Source organism: Triticum urartu, chromosome 2, assembly GCF_003073215.2.
Source record: "Triticum urartu cultivar G1812 chromosome 2, Tu2.1, whole genome shotgun sequence".
NCBI classification, from domain to species: Eukaryota; Viridiplantae; Streptophyta; class Magnoliopsida; order Poales; family Poaceae; genus Triticum; species Triticum urartu.
Window position 1 is genome coordinate 602,769,174 of NC_053023.1, and position 18,751 is coordinate 602,787,924.

The 18,751-nt window shown below is 46.1% G+C and overlaps 1 pseudogene; it reads right to left on the reverse strand.

Moving 5' to 3' along the window:
* Window positions 1-263: 263 nt before the first annotated feature.
* LOC125537471 lies at window positions 264-12,120 on the reverse strand (annotated as a pseudogene).
* Window positions 12,121-18,751: the final 6,631 nt, after the last annotated feature.

Genomic DNA, 18,751 nt, shown 5'->3' on the forward strand with positions numbered 1-18,751 from the left:
GACGCCGCAAAGCCGACCCGTAAAAAGCATATTTCAAGAATATTCTTTTTTACGGGTCCATTATGCGGGGTCTGCAACTGCGGCCGTCCGCGCCGACCCTCAAAGACGTTTTTCCACGAACTGCAAATACGTTTTCCGGGCTAGGAAGATGCGGGGTCTGCTAGGGTTGCTCTAACAGCAAATAGAGGGAAAATATAGAGTAGTACACTATCAGCATTTTATAGTAGTACTATAAAAAGTGAAGGCGGTAACAGTCCTTTGACTTACAGACCAAGCAACCTGTTTCAATCGTGTGCAAAAGCATACGACCATGCAGTGTACCCATACGGAGACCACATGCCCGCAGTCAAAGTGATGGTACGCAGATGTGCAACGGCTGTCGCAAACTCGGAGTTTCAGTAGTAAATGACAAATGAAGCAGAAAAACGCATCCATCAAAGTGCAAGGTGAATCTTTGTGCTTCTCATAGATAAGAGTTAAAAGCATTGGGAGTCCTACAACTTACACAGAATGTGATGTTTTAATCCTAGAACTTACATTTTGACCCTATCCAGTTCCGAACTTGCATCAAATGTGCAAATTTGGTCCTGACACACAGAGCGACAAGTGGACGCCTAGGTACCGACCCAGTCAGCACGCGTCATTTTGCAAAGAGGCCCCTGCCTTTGGTTTGAATATACCCACAGGACACCAAAACACCTGAATTAATTTGGTAGGAGAGCACGGTCTACCCCCCCACCCCCCACCCCCCATCCAGACAAACCCGAACTCACTCCCTCTCTGTTTCTTGCTCTGCTCTCTGCTCAAACCTGCAGCTCGTCGCCGCCGTCCAGCAAGCCGCCGCCGCCAAGCAAGCAAGCGGCCATGGTTTTGTGCTGGAATGTAGCACACCACCCAGGCAGGTAGCTCAGCTTCAGGAGCAAACATTGTCATTGGAAGTATGACACAGAAGAGAGTGAAAGAATAGAAGGGCAGAATCAGTTTTGGGAGCAGAAAGAAAAGGAATATCAGGTTGAATTTCTTCCAGAACCCAATCTGCAACAAAGATAGGTGATGTGTCATTCGGTGGTACATAAATATATGTGGCTAAAATTTGAAAACTAAGGGTGCTCATCAGGTGTAAGAAACTAAGAATGCTGATCAAAACGAATTCACGCATTTGTACAAACGACACATGACCAGTTTATTTCGAGACTAATAGAGTTTGCCCCAAATTTGATAGTACTGTTACTTTTTACCAATTAAACTTCATTGAAATTTGCAAAAGAGGAGGCAATGCATAAACAATGACCCTTGGTAAGAATGGAATTTATCAAAGCGAGCAAGTCAAAATGTAAAGCTAATTATATGATCAAAATAGAACCATTAAACAATAGGCGAGTCAAAATGACTTTAATTGACCGAACTTCAAGCAGAACAAAATGTATATAACTCTATAATTTAGTCATGGAAACTTGCAAACATACATCCTACTTGTGCTTCCTGGGAAATCATCAACCCTGTAAATATTCATCCTGCCGATGTGACTTGTCATATTAATCAAACTGTACTTAATTATCCAACCGAGTGCAACTAAAATATTGTCAACCGCAAGAAAAGGACAAACCTAAACCAAGTATACTTACAATAGAACTAAATTTTGAAGGGTGTGCTCTATATAATGCAGTTAAACTCATATTTTTTTCCCGAAAAGAAAACTCATCTTTCAAAATATGCCTACTGTCGGTGTCAAAACCGGCGGATCTCGGGTAGGGGGTCCCGAACTGTGCGTCTAAGGCAGATGGTAACAGGAGGCAGGGGACACGATGTTTTACCCAGGTTCGGGCCCTCTTGATGGAGGTAAAACCCTACGTCCTGCTTGATTTATTTTTGATGATATGAGTATTACAAGAGTTGATCTACCACGAGATCGGAGAGGCTAAACCCTAGAAGCTAGCCTATGGTATGATTATATGTTGTCCTACGGACTAAAACCCTCTGGTTTATATAGACATCGGAGGGGGTTAGGGTTACACAAGGTCGGTTACAAAGGAGGAGATATACATATCTGTATTGCCTAGCTTGCCTTCCACGCCAAGTAGAGTCCCATCCGGACACGGGACGAAGTCTTCAATCTGGTATCTTCATAGTCCAACAGTCCGGCCAAAGGATATAGTCCGGATGTCCGGAGACCCCCTAATCCAGGACTCCCTCAGTAGCCCCTGAACCAGGCTTCAATGATGATGAGTCTGGCACGCAGTGTTGTCTTCGGCATTGCAAGGCGGGTTCCTCCTCCGAATACATCACAGAAGAGTTTGAATACAAGGATAGTGTCTGACCCTGCAAAATAAATTCCACATACCACCATAGAGAGAATAATATTTCCACAAATCCAATCCGCTGACACGTTTTGGCAGCATGACATTATGCCATGGCCCGGTAATTATTCGAACCGTTTTTCCTTAACCAGCTCCGCACATAATGCGAGACGGTTTCTTGACACGTCTTGTCAAAGTAGAGATCGTGTTCCCCTTATTACGGGATTCTCATCAATACGGATGTGGGTAACCCAACCGTGCCTATGACTCCTAGATTTAGGCAAGTCCCAAACGGCCACGAGGAGGACGCTTGATATTCACCCTCTTTATAAAGGGGCAAGGCTTTTACTTTTTCGCTCTCGTGCTCAATCGAATCCTTCCCCAGCCTCGAGTTCTAACACCCAAAGCCCAGGTCAGGTGCTTCAGATCTTCAGTCATGTCCGGATCCAGCCTTCAAGGCCGGTGGATGCCTTCCTCCGTCACGGAGGAGGACATCAAGAAGTTGAGGGAAGCCAGATATCTTACCTCCGAAATATCGCATAGGCTGCCCGCCCGAGGGCAGGTTGTCCCTACTCCCGAACCCAACGAGAGCGTTGTGTTCGTCTCCACTTCCTCCGAGGACTAGGCCTCGCTCTAGATCCCTTTGTTAGGGGTATTATGTTCTATTACGGGCTGGATTTTCACGATCTGGCCCTGGACTCCCTTCTTCACATCTCATCATTTATCGTCGTTTGTGAGGCCTTCCTCCGCATTACCCCTCACTTCGGCTTGTGGCTCAAGACCTTCGATGTGAAGCCGAAGATGGTCGAGGGACAGTATGTAGCGTGCGGAGGCGCTTTAATAAGCAAAATTGCTGATGCTCCATGGCCAAAGGGTTCCTTTCCAGAGGTGTCCGGATTATGGCAACAGGAGTGGTTCTACATCATAGCTCCCCGAAGTGCCAAGTGGGTGGCTGCCCCCACCTTTCGCTCGGGTCCTCCACCACAACTGATGTCATGGGTCAGCAAGGGACTGAGCTGGGGTCCAGCCAAGGACGTGCCCATATTGCAGAGCTGCATCCGAGATCTCTTCGAGGGAGATTTCAGTTTGGTTATGGTAATGCAAGTCATGCTGGTTCGTCGAGTCCAGCCTTGCAAACGCCAGCCCCTCCGCCTATGGGAATTCAACCCAGAAGGACCGCGCGCCATTCAGAATTTCCTCGGCCTGACGCACGAGGAGATGAACAAATCGTTCTTCGGACCTTAAATAGAGTGTCCGGACACTACCGAGGACGTGGGCCTAAGCAGCAACCGCACCGCGGCCCAAGTAAGTAATCCCTTGGCTGAACACACTGTCCTTTTTATTTATCATGACATCATTCTGAAGAATCGCTCTTTGACCAGGACTGGATAACAAAGGCGAAGATGATCCGGTGTTCGGCCCCCCTTCCTGAAGGCTTGGACAATCCGGTGCTGGAAAAGATGCTTGATCTAGCACCTTGCCTAGTGCCCACAAAGGAAGATGAAGGGGGGAATAAAGAGGGCGAAAGCAGGCCTCCACCGCTACCTATTCCAACCGAGGGAATGAGCGCCTCCATGAAGGAGGATAACCCAGGGGAAGGATCTGACATCCGCTCGCCCCGGGGAAGCAAGAGGACTACCTCCGAAGATCCAGAAACCAAGATTTCCAAGCGGGAGAGGAAATCTCCACCAGAGGGCCCCGCCTCGGAGGGTGCTTTAGCCGTACAAGGCATGCGCGGGGATCAGCCCTCTAACGAGCTGTAAGTAATCAGAAAGTACTTGATAGTGAGGATATCCTACCTTACTTCTGAGGAAAATAACTGAAGCATTTATCTTGCAGTTCGGATCTTAGCCCTTCTCAGCTGAGCTCGTCTTCAGGGGATCTTCTTCCAGAGATGATGGAGAGCGAAACGCCTCCCCCGGACTCCCCAGCTCAAGAAGCGGGCGACCTTGAAGTGTTGTCATGGAGAGTCTCTCCTGATCTGGTAAGGCCAGAAGGTAATCCTATGGCCACCCGAAGTCCCTCGTATCCGGCTCTTGAAGAGAGCAATCAAAAGAGTCCGGCACCATCTGGTATGCGGTCGGATGTACGGAGGGATCTGCTGGAGAGGGCGGTTATCTCAGAAGAGCGCCGCACCTTGATGGGTACGGTGATTGAAAGGATTTCGTCCGCCGAAAGCGGGCTGCATGAAGCCTTTATGAGTCTACTGACGGATTTTGAGTACGTGGAATGATGTATATTTTTTTGAAAGTACCGCACATTTTTAGATGTGCTCTGTGTAGATAGTAGCCCCTGAGACTCTAGTTGTCGCTGAAAACGGCGGCAAACAGAGGATCATAGTCCCAGTCATAACCGGACTGCCTTTACGTGCAGGTGGTGGAGGCATCAGTGTCTAGCCGGACTGATAGGGTTGCCGAACTAAAGCAACAACTGGATGCGGCCGATGCCGACATCGTTCTTGTTAACAAGCGGCTTTACGAGGCGTAGGGTAGGTGAATTTTCTAGTGAAGTCTCATAGTAAGAGCAGCATGATGCCGGTATCTTTAATATGTTGTGACTGCAGATGGGGCTGCCGCCGTGGAGACCCTTCGGGCGGAGCTTTCCATGGCCAAGGAGCAAGCGAGGAGTAGTAATGCGGCTGCTTTAAAGGCGACCGAAGAGTTAAGAGCCAAAAAGGCCGCACATTGCGAGAGCAAAGAGAAAATGGCTGAGATGGCTGTAAAGTTAAAAGACACTGCCGACCGTTGCCAGCTTCTTGAAGAGGAAAACCCGGCGAAGGCGAGGGACCTGGAAAAGGCCGCCACGGCGACCAAAGACACCCGCTCCGCCATGAGAGCGAAGAAGGAGGAGCTGCGTCAAGCTGGGGATATCACGGCTGGGAAACCCTTCCTGCTGTGGAGAAAGTTTGGAGATCCTCAGTATGCCCCTCTGGACCGGCTGTGGAGTTCGGCGGATGCATATATGGACTTGGCGACGAGTGCTGTCGATGCGGCCGAGTACTTCCGAGATCAAACAAATCGTGAAGTGGATAAGCTATTTTGGTCACAATTTAATGTTCCAGAGCGTCCGCTTCCATTGGCTGATCGGCTTGCCGAATGGGCTGAACTGAATAGATTGTCCGGACTTGCCATGAAGTCTGTTGTGGATCACCTGTGGCCGGAAAGGCCGAAGCCGAACAACTATTTTAGTTTAGTGCAGCAGTTCCTTGGTGCGGTGCCGCGCATTAATGCGATGAATAGGTCGGCGTGCATAGAAGGCTCGCGGATGGCCCTTGCCTGTGTTAAAACATACTGGGCAGAGATGGATGCCACCGCTGTCACGGCGCAAGGTTCGGCCATAGGCCGAGTGGCTGCCGAGCACTATTTTGAAGATGTTTTTGAAGGCGCTCGTTCGATAGAGGCCCGGTGCTCGAAGAATATTATGTTTGAATGACATGTATTCCCATTGTAAAAATAATGTTTTATTAAGTTTATCAAGGTTGTATTTATACTTTTGCCCGAAAGTATTATGATGCCTCCTGTGTGGCTGTTTACGTATATATGTATATAACCTAAAAGATTGCAGTCGTCGGCTTCAGCCCCCACACATATAATGCGGGGGTGTTCGCAGAAGACGCATTTTCACACTTAACCCAACGTTTTGGTCCATTATGGAGGTGATAGCGCAGCGGACGAGGCAACCGGACTATAATGCTTTAACACTTTCACTTAGCCAGAGGAGTTTGACAGTGGGGCTACTATATAGCCCCTGGTGGCTCCGCACTCATCCGAATTCGGGGTGCGTACATGCCTGGCCGGGAAACGGCCCTTCGTTAAGGCGGAGGAATCTCGAAGATTCCGATAGGTCATCGAGTGGTTGACCAGTCTCACGCTATATCATGACAGTCAGTTTTCGGCTTTCTCTACTGAGGTGCTCGTCCGGATGAACCAGGGCACAATCGCAGTAGTTCTCATGGTGCCGCCTTAGCTGATGGAGCGGAACGTATGGCAGCAAAACACAGGAGCCGGGCAAACCCAACATTTGACCAAAGACATGATTCGGAGCTGATGCATATAAGGCCTAACTCGCGACACCGAACACTCCCTAAGGTATTCGGTCTTTATGGTGTAAACCGGGCCTAAACAGTGCCCTTTGTAATAAGCCCCTAGTGTCCAGGTACGTGCATTATTCTAACGTGGCCACATGCCAAGACGCCAGCATCCTTCTCAATTGTACTGAGAATCCGAGGGGTGTGTATCAACAAGAGACAGTAAAAAAGGTTTACGCAGGGTCTTAATCTAAAAAGAATCCTTGGAACAGGTCCCTGTTGCACGTCTGCGCATGTGTCTCCGTTGTGCCGTATTCTAGACGGGTGTAGCACAATGATCATATGTAAAAGAGAGGAACTTTAATTGAAAAGTTGCCGTGCAAAAGGTAAATTATACTAAATAAACAATATATAGTTCAGAATGAGTAAGATTGAGCTGAATTGCCACTTGTTTGCGCATGTTGATCCCCTTGTATTGTACTAGGGGTATGGCCATCAAACCTGTATTAATTACATATAGTTGTGCCGGACTCGTCTAACCGCGTTCGTGGTCTTAACGACCTGTCAAATGCTTTAGTTGGTGAGGCCGTTTAGTGTGCGGCTGCCAAGGCGGCCGCGCTGTCTTCGGCATGCAAGGAGCACTCAATATTTCCATTGACTGTAATGATGCCGCGTGGACCGGGCATCTTAAGCACGAGGGAAGCGTAATGATGTATTGCGTTAAAGCGAGCGAAAGCTTCGCGTCCGAGTAGTGCTTGATAGCCACATTGGAACGGAGCAATTTGGAAGGTTAAATTTTTTGCTACGGAAGTTATCGGGGAAGCCGAATATAACCTCTAGTAACAGGGAGCCCGTGCAATGAGCCTCTGGGCCTGGCGTTACTCCTTTAAAGGAAGTATTGCTATGGCTAATTTTTGCTGGGTCTATCCTCATGTTGCGTGCTGTGTCCTAATATATCAAGTTTAAACTGCTGCCGGCGTCCATCCAAACTCGTGTGAAGTGGTGTCTGTCAATTATTGGGTCTAATACCAAGGCAGCCCATCCTGCCCGCCGGACACTTGCTGAGTAATCCCGATGATCAAAAGTGATCGGTTGGGACGACCAGTGGCAGAACTCCGCGGTGATAGGCCCTGGGGAATATTTATCTAGGGGTGCCGCTTTGTTTCTCCCCTTTATCACGTGTAACACGTTTACTGTTTTGACTTCTGGTGGGAATTTCTTCTGTTCCCCAGTGCTTTGCTTGCGAGGCTCGTCCTCGTCTTCGCTTGGTGACTCCTGACCCTTGTGTTCGGCGTTGAGCTTGCCGGACTGCTTGAAGACCCAACATTCTCTGTGGGTATGATTGGCGGATTTACCGGGGGTGTTATGGATCTGACATGTTTGGTCCAGAATTTTGTTTAGGCTGCACAGTTCATCTTTGTTGCCTTTGGAGGGCGACTGTTGCTGACCCGGCCGAGAGCTTCTGAATTCGGCATTTACCGCCGTGCTCTTCGGGCTGTCTTCTTTATTCCGGCGCTTATTTTTGCTGCGTCGTGATTTCCTGTTTCCATCCCTGACTTCGGATGTACTTGGGTCGCTGGTGCTGCATCGGGCTAACCAGTTGTCCTCGCCCGTGCAAAAGTGGGTCATGAGGCTTGTTAATGCTGCCATTGTTCTCGGCTTTTCTTGGCCGAGGTGTCTGGCAAGCCATTCGTCGCGAACGCTATGCTTGAAAGCTGCTAAGGCTTCGGCGTCCGGACAGTCGACCATTTGGTTCTTTTTAGTAAGAAACCTGTTCCAAAGCTTTCTGGCTGACTCTCCGGGCTGTTGAGTTATATGACTCAAATCATCTGCATCCGGTGGTCGGACATAAGTCCCTTGAAAATTTGCCCGAAAAGCGTCTTCAAGCTCTTCCCAACTTCCAATGGAGTTTTAGGGGAGGCTTTTAAGCCAGTGGCGAGCTGGCCCTTTGAGTTTGAGGGGTAAGTACTTGATGGCGTGGAGATCGTCTCCTCGAGCCATATGGATATGGAGGATGTAGTCATCAATCCAGACCCCAGGGTCTGTTGTTCTGTCGTATGCCTCTATGTTTACGGGTTTGAATCCCTCTGGAAATTCATGGTCCAGCACCTCGTCGGTGAAACATAGGGGGTGTGCGGCACCCTTGTATTTGGGTGTGCCGTGGTGTTCGGATGTTTGTTGTGTTGCAGTGTATGTTGGAGCGCGCCTGCGTGGTCCATAGATGGATCTGGTTGTGCCGTCCTTTTGATGCGAGCCCTTACGCGGATCGCGTACTGGTTTATGTGCGGCGCCGTTTGCCGCTTTATGTTGGCTATGAGGTCGTCTATCCGACCGGATGGCCATTTTATTTTTTAATTGCAGAGGATCTAAGGCCTCCTCATCGAATTCGGGTAGCAACTTTCGCTTCGGATAGCTCTTGGTGTGGCGATTACTGTCGTACTTCGTTGCAGTGTCAAGTACTTCACTCCATCTGATTTTGAGTGTGTCTTGTGCAGCCCTGAGCCTTTGCTTCTGCTTTTTCAAACTCCTTGCAGTGGCAACCAGCCTTTGATGGGCATTCTGTTGCTCCGGGTGCCTGTCCGGTGTGATGTCGTCCGGATTGTTATCTTCGACGAGGTTGGGTTGTTTGGCTTGATTCTCCTTGTTGTCGTGGTTTGGTGATGGTTCACCCTACTCTAACACTGGGTCTATATGATTATTGTTTCCGCCGAGGTGGGATTTAGAGCGGCATTTACGCCGCCGCTTTGACTGCTTCTCAAGGGAACAACCCTTCGCTGCGTCCTTCCGTTCCTCGTCGTCGTTTTCGTTGGGTGTGTCCACCATGTATACATCATATGATGAAGTGGGCGTCCAGTGCCCTGTGGGCAGTGGTTCCTGTTCGTCTCCTGCATCATCGTCCATACCGTCGATGTCTTCGGAGTCGAGGTCCGGCATGTCGGTTAAGTCATCGACAGTGGCTATTAAGTGGATGGCGGGTGGGCGGTGAGCTTCTTCGTCATCCGCATCCCAATCCTGCCGAACGTAGTTCATCCAGGATTCTCCTGACAAGGAGAGAGACCCTAATGAGTTCAGTATTTCGCCAAGGGGTGAGTGCTGAAAGATATCTGCGGAGGTAAACTCCATGATCGGCGCCGAGCCGGATTCGATAGGCACGGGCGCAGGTGGTTCGGAGTCTGTGGATAATGTCCACAAAGCAGAGTCTAAACAACTGCATTGGACCAGAATGCCATCGATGTTATTGTTTTCTGTATGCTTCATATGACTCCGGCAATTCACACTGGCACTGAAAGGGAAATTCGTGTATCACAGTTTGAATGATCAGTAAAGATTTGAGTACCATACAGAAGATTCATGAACCATAAGAGACATTATTCCAGTACCTCAACATTGTTAAGATAGAGAAACTTCCATCTCTTTAGATGTGCTCGAACAGCAATATCCATGTCTTCAACTGTTGTTCTCTTCGTCCATCCTCCAGAGTCCTCGAGCGCCTTAATTCTCCACACTCCCGCGGTTCCGTTGAAACTGAAAAAATTGAGGAATGCCCCATTAACCTGTTGTTCCACCTTGAAGTGGAAGCACATATTTATGTTGTGTAGCCTAGTTAACAAGTTCTCATTCTTGTTTACAAAAGACCACCTTGCCTGAACTAGTCCAACATCCTCTTTGCCATGAAAGTCACACACGCAGCTAGTCAGATGATAGAACTTTCATGGGCTCATCATCATTAGATAATAATGCCCCGCGGGAGTGTGTAATTTTCAACTGTACCTTGAAATGGGGCACAATTAGCTTCACGAAATCTTCTTGTGGTTGGAAATCAGCATCAAAGATAACAACAAACTCATAGTCTTTCACGTAGCTGCAGTTCATGGCAGACTTGAGATTTTCAGCCTTGTAGCCATCACGGATCACCCAGTGCCGATACAATATCCGGACACCCTCCCGTTGCCATTTCTCAACCTCCTCTCTGATAAGAGCAGAAGTTGCAGCATCGTCAGAATCATCGAGCACCTGCACCAAGAAATTCGATCTCGGCCAGTCTAGATTGCAGACAACTCCAATGGATTGCTGATACACCTGCAAACACGCATACAAATCAAATAAATGAGCTAAAATTTGATTCAAAATTCATCATAGTTGCACAGATCAGTCAATATTTTCCCTGATTCAGGATTATCTCAAAATGAATCCTACCTTGCCCCCCCCTCTAGTCCTCTGCTTGAACAATAATTTAGGAGCGTGAAACATTAGAAAGCATCATTAAACAAACAAAACTATAATGCTATATACCACCATCGTCAATCGACAGCAGCATCTAAATGAATTGAACTGACAGCGGCGTCTAAAATGTGTCTTGGATAGAAAAGGATGTGTAAAACTAGACAAGCATAACCATGCTTTAGAAACACTCGAGCACCCCATCCCCAAAATTGAAACTCTTCAGCCCAAATACTCCATTGCGGAATCGAATCTTCAACCAAAAATTTCATGATAACAACACCCAACACTCATCGTGCATGGTAGTACTAGTAGCCATCATGTTAACTAACTACTAGGAATTTTGGTCAAAAAACAACAGAAGCCGTTCCAGTCCTAGCTTGCAAGCAACACTCCACTCCACTCAGGTGTTCACCGTTGCTGTAGTGCGGGTAGATTCAAACCAAAGGCAAGGGTTGATAGATCCTATGGATCGTGGTAGGCTAGATCTTTCCGGTAACCTACCTTCCTTGGGTGCGGATGAGCTCGATCCAGAGCCGGCCATGGTGATGTAGGGGCCGGTGATCGCAGAGGGATCGAGATGGAGAGGTGGCAGTGGTGCTTCCCGTGAGCACTGCGATTGCCCTAGATCGGAAGGGGATATCGGTGGGGAGTCTGGCGGCGCGGTGAACCTCGTACCGTGCGCCCCGGCCCCCACCTCTTTATATATCGCAGGTCACAGGGGCCCACCAACCATAGAACGGTTGGGCGCCCTCGATCAGGGCGCGGATAGATCAGGGCCCGATGGGCCATTGAGCCCACTCGGTGGAGAGATCAACCTAACATTCTCCCCCTTGATCTCAACTTTTACTTTTAACCTTATACTTTCTAGTTTATTTGTTTCATCACATATTGGTACATAGAGCATGTTTCATCGTCACAGCTTAATTGCCGTTAGAATCATTCAGCTACAACATACGTTATGATCAGAAGCAAATTCTGTTCCTTTTGGGCCTATCCAGGAATCATAAGGCTTTCCCTTAAACCCATGCCAGCTATGTGTTCCTTGAACACATTGGGTGGTAAGCCTTTCGTTAGCGGATCCGCAATCATATCCTTTGTTCTTATATGCTCGAGACTTATAGTTTGATCCTGGATTTTATCTTTCACAACATAATACCTTATCTCTATTGTTTTGGCAACATTACTCGACTTGTTGTTGTGAGCATAGAATACCGCAGGTTGGTTGTCGCAGTACATCTTTAGTGGTTTGTGAATACAATCTACCACTTTCAAGTCGGGTACAAATTTCTTTAGCCATATCGCCTGCCCCGTGGCTTCAAAGCATGCTTTGAATTCTGCATACATCGTGGATGATGCAACTATTGACTGTTTGGATCTTTTCCACGAAATAGCTCCCCCAGCGAGAGTGAAGACGTATCCTGACGTGGATTTTCTATCATCTCTGTCCCCCGCAAAATCTGCGTCTGAATACCCTATTATCTCTAAGGAATCACGTCTCCTGTATATTAGCATGTAATCCTTCGTGCCTTGAGCATAACGCAATGCTTTCTTTACCATATTCCAGTGCTCCATGCCTGGATTCTCTTGATATCTACTGAGTACCCCGGTGATAAAAGCTAAGTCAGGGCGAGTGCACACTTGTGCATACTGTAAGCTGCCAACTGCCGAAGCATATGGTACTGCTTTCATTTGATCGATCTTGTACTAGTTCTTGGGACATTGGAATTTCCCAAAACTATCGCCCTTGACTATAGGAGCAGGTGTGGCTTTACTCGCATGCATATTATACTTTTTAAGAACATTTTCTAAATATGCTTTCTGCGATAGTCCTAAGACTCCATTGTTCCTATCTCGGTGAATTTCTATGCCCAAAACATATGATGCTTCACCAAGATCTGTTATGTCAAAATTTGAGGATAAGTATTTCTTTGTTTCTTGTAGTAGACTAACATCACTGCTAGCAAGCAGGATATCATCCACATACAAGATTAGGAAAATATATTTCCCATTTTTAAACTTTGCATAAAATGCAATTATCCTCAATATTTTCTTTAAATCCAAAACTTTTAATCATTTGATTAAACTTTAGATACCACTGTCGAGAGGCTTGTCTTAATCCATAAATGGATTTCTTCAGGCAGCATCCGATATTTTCCTTGCCTTCCATGATAAAACCCTTAGGCTGTTTCATGTAGACATTTTCTTTTAATTCACCATTCAGAAATGCCGTCTTAACATCCATTTGATGTAACTCTAAATCAAAATGAACAACTAACGCCATTATGATTCTGAAGGAATCCTTACATGAGACTGGAGAAAATGTTTCATTGTAATCTATCCCTTCTCTTTGTGTAAATCCTTTTGCCACGAGTCATGCTTTATACTTTTCTATATTCCCTTTAGAGTCATACTTAATTTTGTAGACCCATTTATAGCCTACTATTTTGGCTCCTTTAGGAATTTCCTCTAAGTCCCAAACATCTTTGGAACTCATCATTTCATCTCGTCTTCCATTGCCTTCATCCACTTCGATGAATGAGAGCTTCTCATGGCTTCTTCATGTGAGGTGGGATCTTTTTCCATATGAACCATTTCTGTGTTATAAACTTTAAAGTCAGTAGAAATAGCTGGCTTTGTTGGTCTTGTAGACCTTCTAAGGGCCTTAGTTTCTGGCACGTTCTGTGCCTCAACTTCTGGCACTTCTTCTAAAATTTGCTGTTGCACATCCCTTTCATGCTCAACAACGGGTTCAGTCGGCTCCTGACGGACAGGTTCCGAGTCTACCCCCATAGTTGTCATGGGTGGAGTTGCAACTGGTAGTGAGAAAAATGGCTCCTGAATCATCGGATTAGGTGCATGCACCCTCTTCTCCTCAAGATCAATTTTCTGAGCTACCAAGCTCCCCTCATCATTTCGTCCTCAAAGAAGACTGCATGTCTCGTTTCTACAAACTTTGTATATCTGTCTGGGCAGTAGAAACGAAAACCTTTTGATCTGTCTGGATAGCTAATGAAGTGGCAACTTACTGTTTTGGGATCTAACTTTGCAATGTTTGTATTAAACATTTTGGCCTCAGCAGGACACCCCCACACCCTGAAGTGATGTAGGGAGGGCACCCTTCCTATCCATAGCTCGTACGGTGTTTTGGGCACCGACTTGCTTGGTACTCTATTGAGAATGTGAATGGCGGTTTTAAGCGCCTCCATCCATAATCCCAATGGTAAGTTGGAATAACTCATCATGCTACGCACCATATCCATAAGTGTACGATTGCGCCTTTCAGCTACCCCATTTTGCTGAGGTTCACCCGGCATTGAATACTGGGCAACTATGCCAGTCTCTTGTAAGAACTTTGCAAAAGGTCCAGGGACTTGGCCATATGGAGTGTGCCGACCATAGTACTCTCCCCCACGGTCGGACCTTACTATCTTTATTCTTTTATCATGCTGATTTTCAACTTCAGCTTTGTATATTTTAAATTTATCCAATGCTTCAAATCTTTCTTTAATTGGATAAATATAACCATAGCGAGAGTAATCATCTGTGAATGTTATGAATGAGTCGTATCCATCCACACTTTTCACCGAAAATGGTCCACAAATGTCAGTGTGGATGATTTCTAGTGTGCTTGTGCTATGGATTGCACCTTTTTTGATTTGTTTTATATACTTTCCTTTAATGCAATCTACACATTGTTCTAAGTCTGAGAATTCTAACTGTGGAAGAATTTCACTTTTGACTAATCTTTCTATTCTCCCATTCGAAATATGGCCCAAGCGACAGTGCCATAATTTCGATGAGTCGAATGTTCTCTTTCTTTTATTTTGTACTTTATTCGACAAGGAAACATGTTCATTCACATTGCATACATAATGCACTTTTTCACGAAGTGATAACAAATAAAGCTCATCATGTAGTAAAGCATTACCAACATAAGCATTATTATACCAGATGGCACACTTGTCATGTCCAAAATAACACTCATAATTTTCTTTGTCCAAACATGAAACGCTAAATAAGTTTCTATTACATGAAGGTGTTGGGGAACGTAGCATAAATTCAAAATTTTCCTACGTGTCACCAAGATCTATCTATGGAGTCATCTAGCAACGAGGGAGGAGTGGATCTACATACCCTTGTAGATCGCGCGCGGAAGCGTTCAAGAGAACGGGGTTGATGGAGTCGTACTCGTCGTGATCCAAATCACCGATGATCCTAGCGCCGAACGGACAGCACCTCCGCGTTCAACACACGTACGGAGCAGCGACGTCTCCTCCTTCTTGATCCAGCAAGGGGGGAGGAGAGGTTGATGGAGATCCAGCAGCACGACGGCGTGGTGGTGGAAGTAGCGGGATTCCAACAGGGCTTCGCCAAGCGCTGCGGGAGGAGGAAGGTGTGTCATGGGAGGGAGAGGGAGGCGCCAGGGCTTAGGTTGGTGCTGCCCTCCATTCCCCCCACTATATATAGGGCCAAGGGAGAGGGGGGGGGCGCAGCCTTGGCCCTTCCTCCAAGGAAGGGTGCGGCCAAGGGAGGAGTCCCTCCTCCCCAAGGCACCTCGGAGGTGCCTTCCCCCTTTAGGACTCTTCCTTTCCCTCTTCTCTTGGCGCATGGGCCTCTTGGGGCTGGTGCCCTTGGCCCATATAGGCCAAGGCGCACCCCCTACAGCCCATGTGGGCCCCCGGGGCAGGTGGCCCCACCCGGTGGACCCCCGGGACCCTTTCGGTGATCCCGGTACAATACCGGTGACCCCGAAACTTGTCCCGATAGCTGAAATAGCACTTCCTATATATAATTCTTTACCTCCGGACCATTCTGGAACTCCTCGTGACATCCGGGATCTCATCCGGGACTCCGAAAAACTTTCGGGTTACCGCATACTAATATCTCTATAACCCTAGCGTCACCGAACCTTAAGTGTGTAGACCCTACGGGTTCGGGAGACATGCAGACATGACCGAGATGACTCTCCGGTCTATAACCAACAGCGGGATCTGGATACCCATGTTGGCTCCCACATGTTCCACGATGATCTCATCGGATGAACCACGATGTCAAGGACTTAATCAATCCCATATACAATTCCCTTTGTCTAGCGGTACGATACTTGCCCGAGATTCGATCGTCGGTATCCCGATACCTTGTTCAATCTCGTTACCGGCAAGTCTCTTTACTCGTTTCGTAACACATCATCCCGTGATCAACTCCTTGATCACATTGTGCACATTATGATGATGTCCTACCGAATGGGCCCAGAGATACCTCTCCGTTTACACGGAGTGACAAATCCCAGTCTCGATTCGTGCCAACCCAACAGACACTTTCGGAGATACCTGTAGTGTACCTTTATAGCCACCCAGTTACGTTGTGACGTTTGGCACACCCAAAGCACTCCTACGGTATCCGGGAGTTGCACAATCTCATGGTCTAAGGAAATGATACTTGACATTAGAAAAGCTTTAGCATACGAACTACATGATCTTGTGCTAGGCTTAGGATTGGGTCTTTGTCCATCACATCATTCTCCTAATGATGTGATCCCGTTATCAATGACATCCAATGTCCATGGTTAGGAAACCGTAACCATCTATTGATTAACGAGCTAGTCAACTAGAGGCTTACTAGGGACATGGTGTTGTCTATGTATCCACACATGTATCTGAGTTTCCTATCAATACAATTCTAGCATGGATAATAAACGATTATCATGAACAAGGAAATATAATAATAACTAATTTATTATGGCCTCTAGGGCATATTTCCAACAGTCTCCCACTTGCACTAGAGTCAATAATCCAGTTCACATCGATATGTGATTAACACTCAAGGTCACATCCCCATGTGACTAACACCCAAAGAGTTTACTAGAGTCAATAATCTAGTTCACATTACCATGTGATTAACACTCGATGAGTTCTGGGTTTGAACATGTTATGCTTGTGAGAGATGTTATAGTCAATGGGTCTGAATCTTTCAGATCCGTATGTACTTCGCAAATTTCTATGTCATCTTGTAGATGCAACTACTACGCTACATTTGGAGCTATTCCAAATAACTGTTCTACTATACGAATCCAGTCTACTACTCAGAATAATCTGGATTAGTGTCAAAGTTTGCATCGGCGTAACCCTTTACGACGAACTCTTTTACCGCCTCCATAATCGAGAAAATTCCTTAGTCCACTAGTTACTAAGGATAACTTTGACCGCTGTCCTGTGATCCATTCTTGGATCACTCTTGTACCCCTTGACTAACTCATGGCAAGGCACACTTCAGGTGTGGTACACAGCATAGCATACTGTAGAGAGCCTATGATAAAAGCATAGGGGACGACCTTCGTCCTTCCTCTTTCTTCTGTCGTGGTCGAGCTTTAAGTCTTAACTTCATACCTTACAACTCAGGCAAGAACTCCTTCTTTGACTGATCCATCTTGAACACCTTCAAGATTATGTCAAGGTATGTGCTCATTTGAAAGTACCATTAAGCGTTTTGATCTATCCTTATAGATCTTGATGCTCAATGTTCAAGTATCTTAATCCAGGCTTTCCATTGAAAAACACTTTCCAAATAACCCTATATGCTTTCCAGAAATTCTACGTCATTTCTGATCAACAATATGTCAACAACATATATTCATCAAAAATTCTATAGTGCTCCCACTCACTTCTTTGGAAATACAAGTTTCTCATAAACTTTGTATACACCCAAAATCTTTGATCATCTCATCAAAGCATACATTCCAACTCCGAGATGCTTACTCCAGTCCCTAGAAGGATTGCTGGAGCTTTGCATACTTATTAGCATCTTTCAGGATTGACAAAACCTTCCGGTTTGTATCACATACAACCTTTCCTCAAAAAAACGTCGAGGAAACAATGTTTTGACATCCTATCTGCAAGATTTCATAAATAATGCAGTAATCGCCAATATAATTCCAACAGACTCTTAGCATCGCTACGAGTGAGAAAGTCCCATCGTAGTCAACTCCTTGAACTTGTCGGAAAACATCTTAACGACAAGTCAAGCTTTCTTAATGGTGATACCTACCATCATTGTCCATCTTCCTTCTAAAATCCATATGTACCTAACAGCCTTACGACCATCAAGTAGTTCTTCCAAAGTCTACACTTTGTTTTCATACATGGATCCTTTCTCGGATTTTATGGCCTTGAGCCATTTATCGGAATCCGGGCCCACCATCGCTTCTCCATAGCTCGTAGGTTCATTGTTGTCTAGCAACATGACTTCCAAGACAGGATTACGTACCACTCTGAAGTAGTACGCATCCTTGTCATCCCACGAGGTTTGGTAGTGACTTGATCTGAAGTTTCATGATCACTATCATAAGCTTCCACTTCAATTGGTGTAGGTGCCACAGGAACAACTTCCTGTGCCCTGCCACACACTAGTTGAAGAGACGGTTCAATAACCTCATCAAGTCTCCACCATCCTCCCACTCAATTCTTTCGAGAGAAACTTTTCCTCAAGAAAGGACCCGATTCTAGAAACAATCCCTTATTGCTTTCGAATCTGAGACAGGAGGTATACCCAACTGTTTTGGGTGTCCTATGAAGATGCATTTATCCGCTTTGGGCTCGAGCTTATCAGCCTGAAACTTTTTTCACATAAGCGTCGCAGCCCCAAACTTTTAAGAAATGACAGCTTAGGTTTCTCTAAACCATAGTTCATATGGTGTCATCTCATCGGAATTACGTGGTGCCCTATTTAAAGTGAATGTAGTTGTCTTTAATGCCTAACCCATAAAATATCGTGGTAATTCGATAAGAGACATCATGGTATGCATCATATCCAATAGGGTGCAGTTATGATGTTCGGACACACCATCACACTATGGTGTTCCAGGCTGTATTAGTTGTGAAACAATTTCCACAATGTCTTAATTCTGTGCCAAACTCGTAATTCAGATATTCATCTCTATGATCATATCATAGATATTTTATCCTCTTGTCGCGACGATCTTTCAACTTCACCCTGAAATTACTTGAACCTTTCAATAATTCAGACTCGTGATTCATCAAGTAAATATACTCAACATCTACTCAAATCATCTGTGAAGTAAGAACATAACGATATCCACTACATGCCTCAGCACTCATTGGATTGCACACATCAAAATTTATTACTTCCAACAAGTTTCTTTCTAGTTCCATTTTACTGAAAACGAGGCTTTCAGTCATCTTGCCCA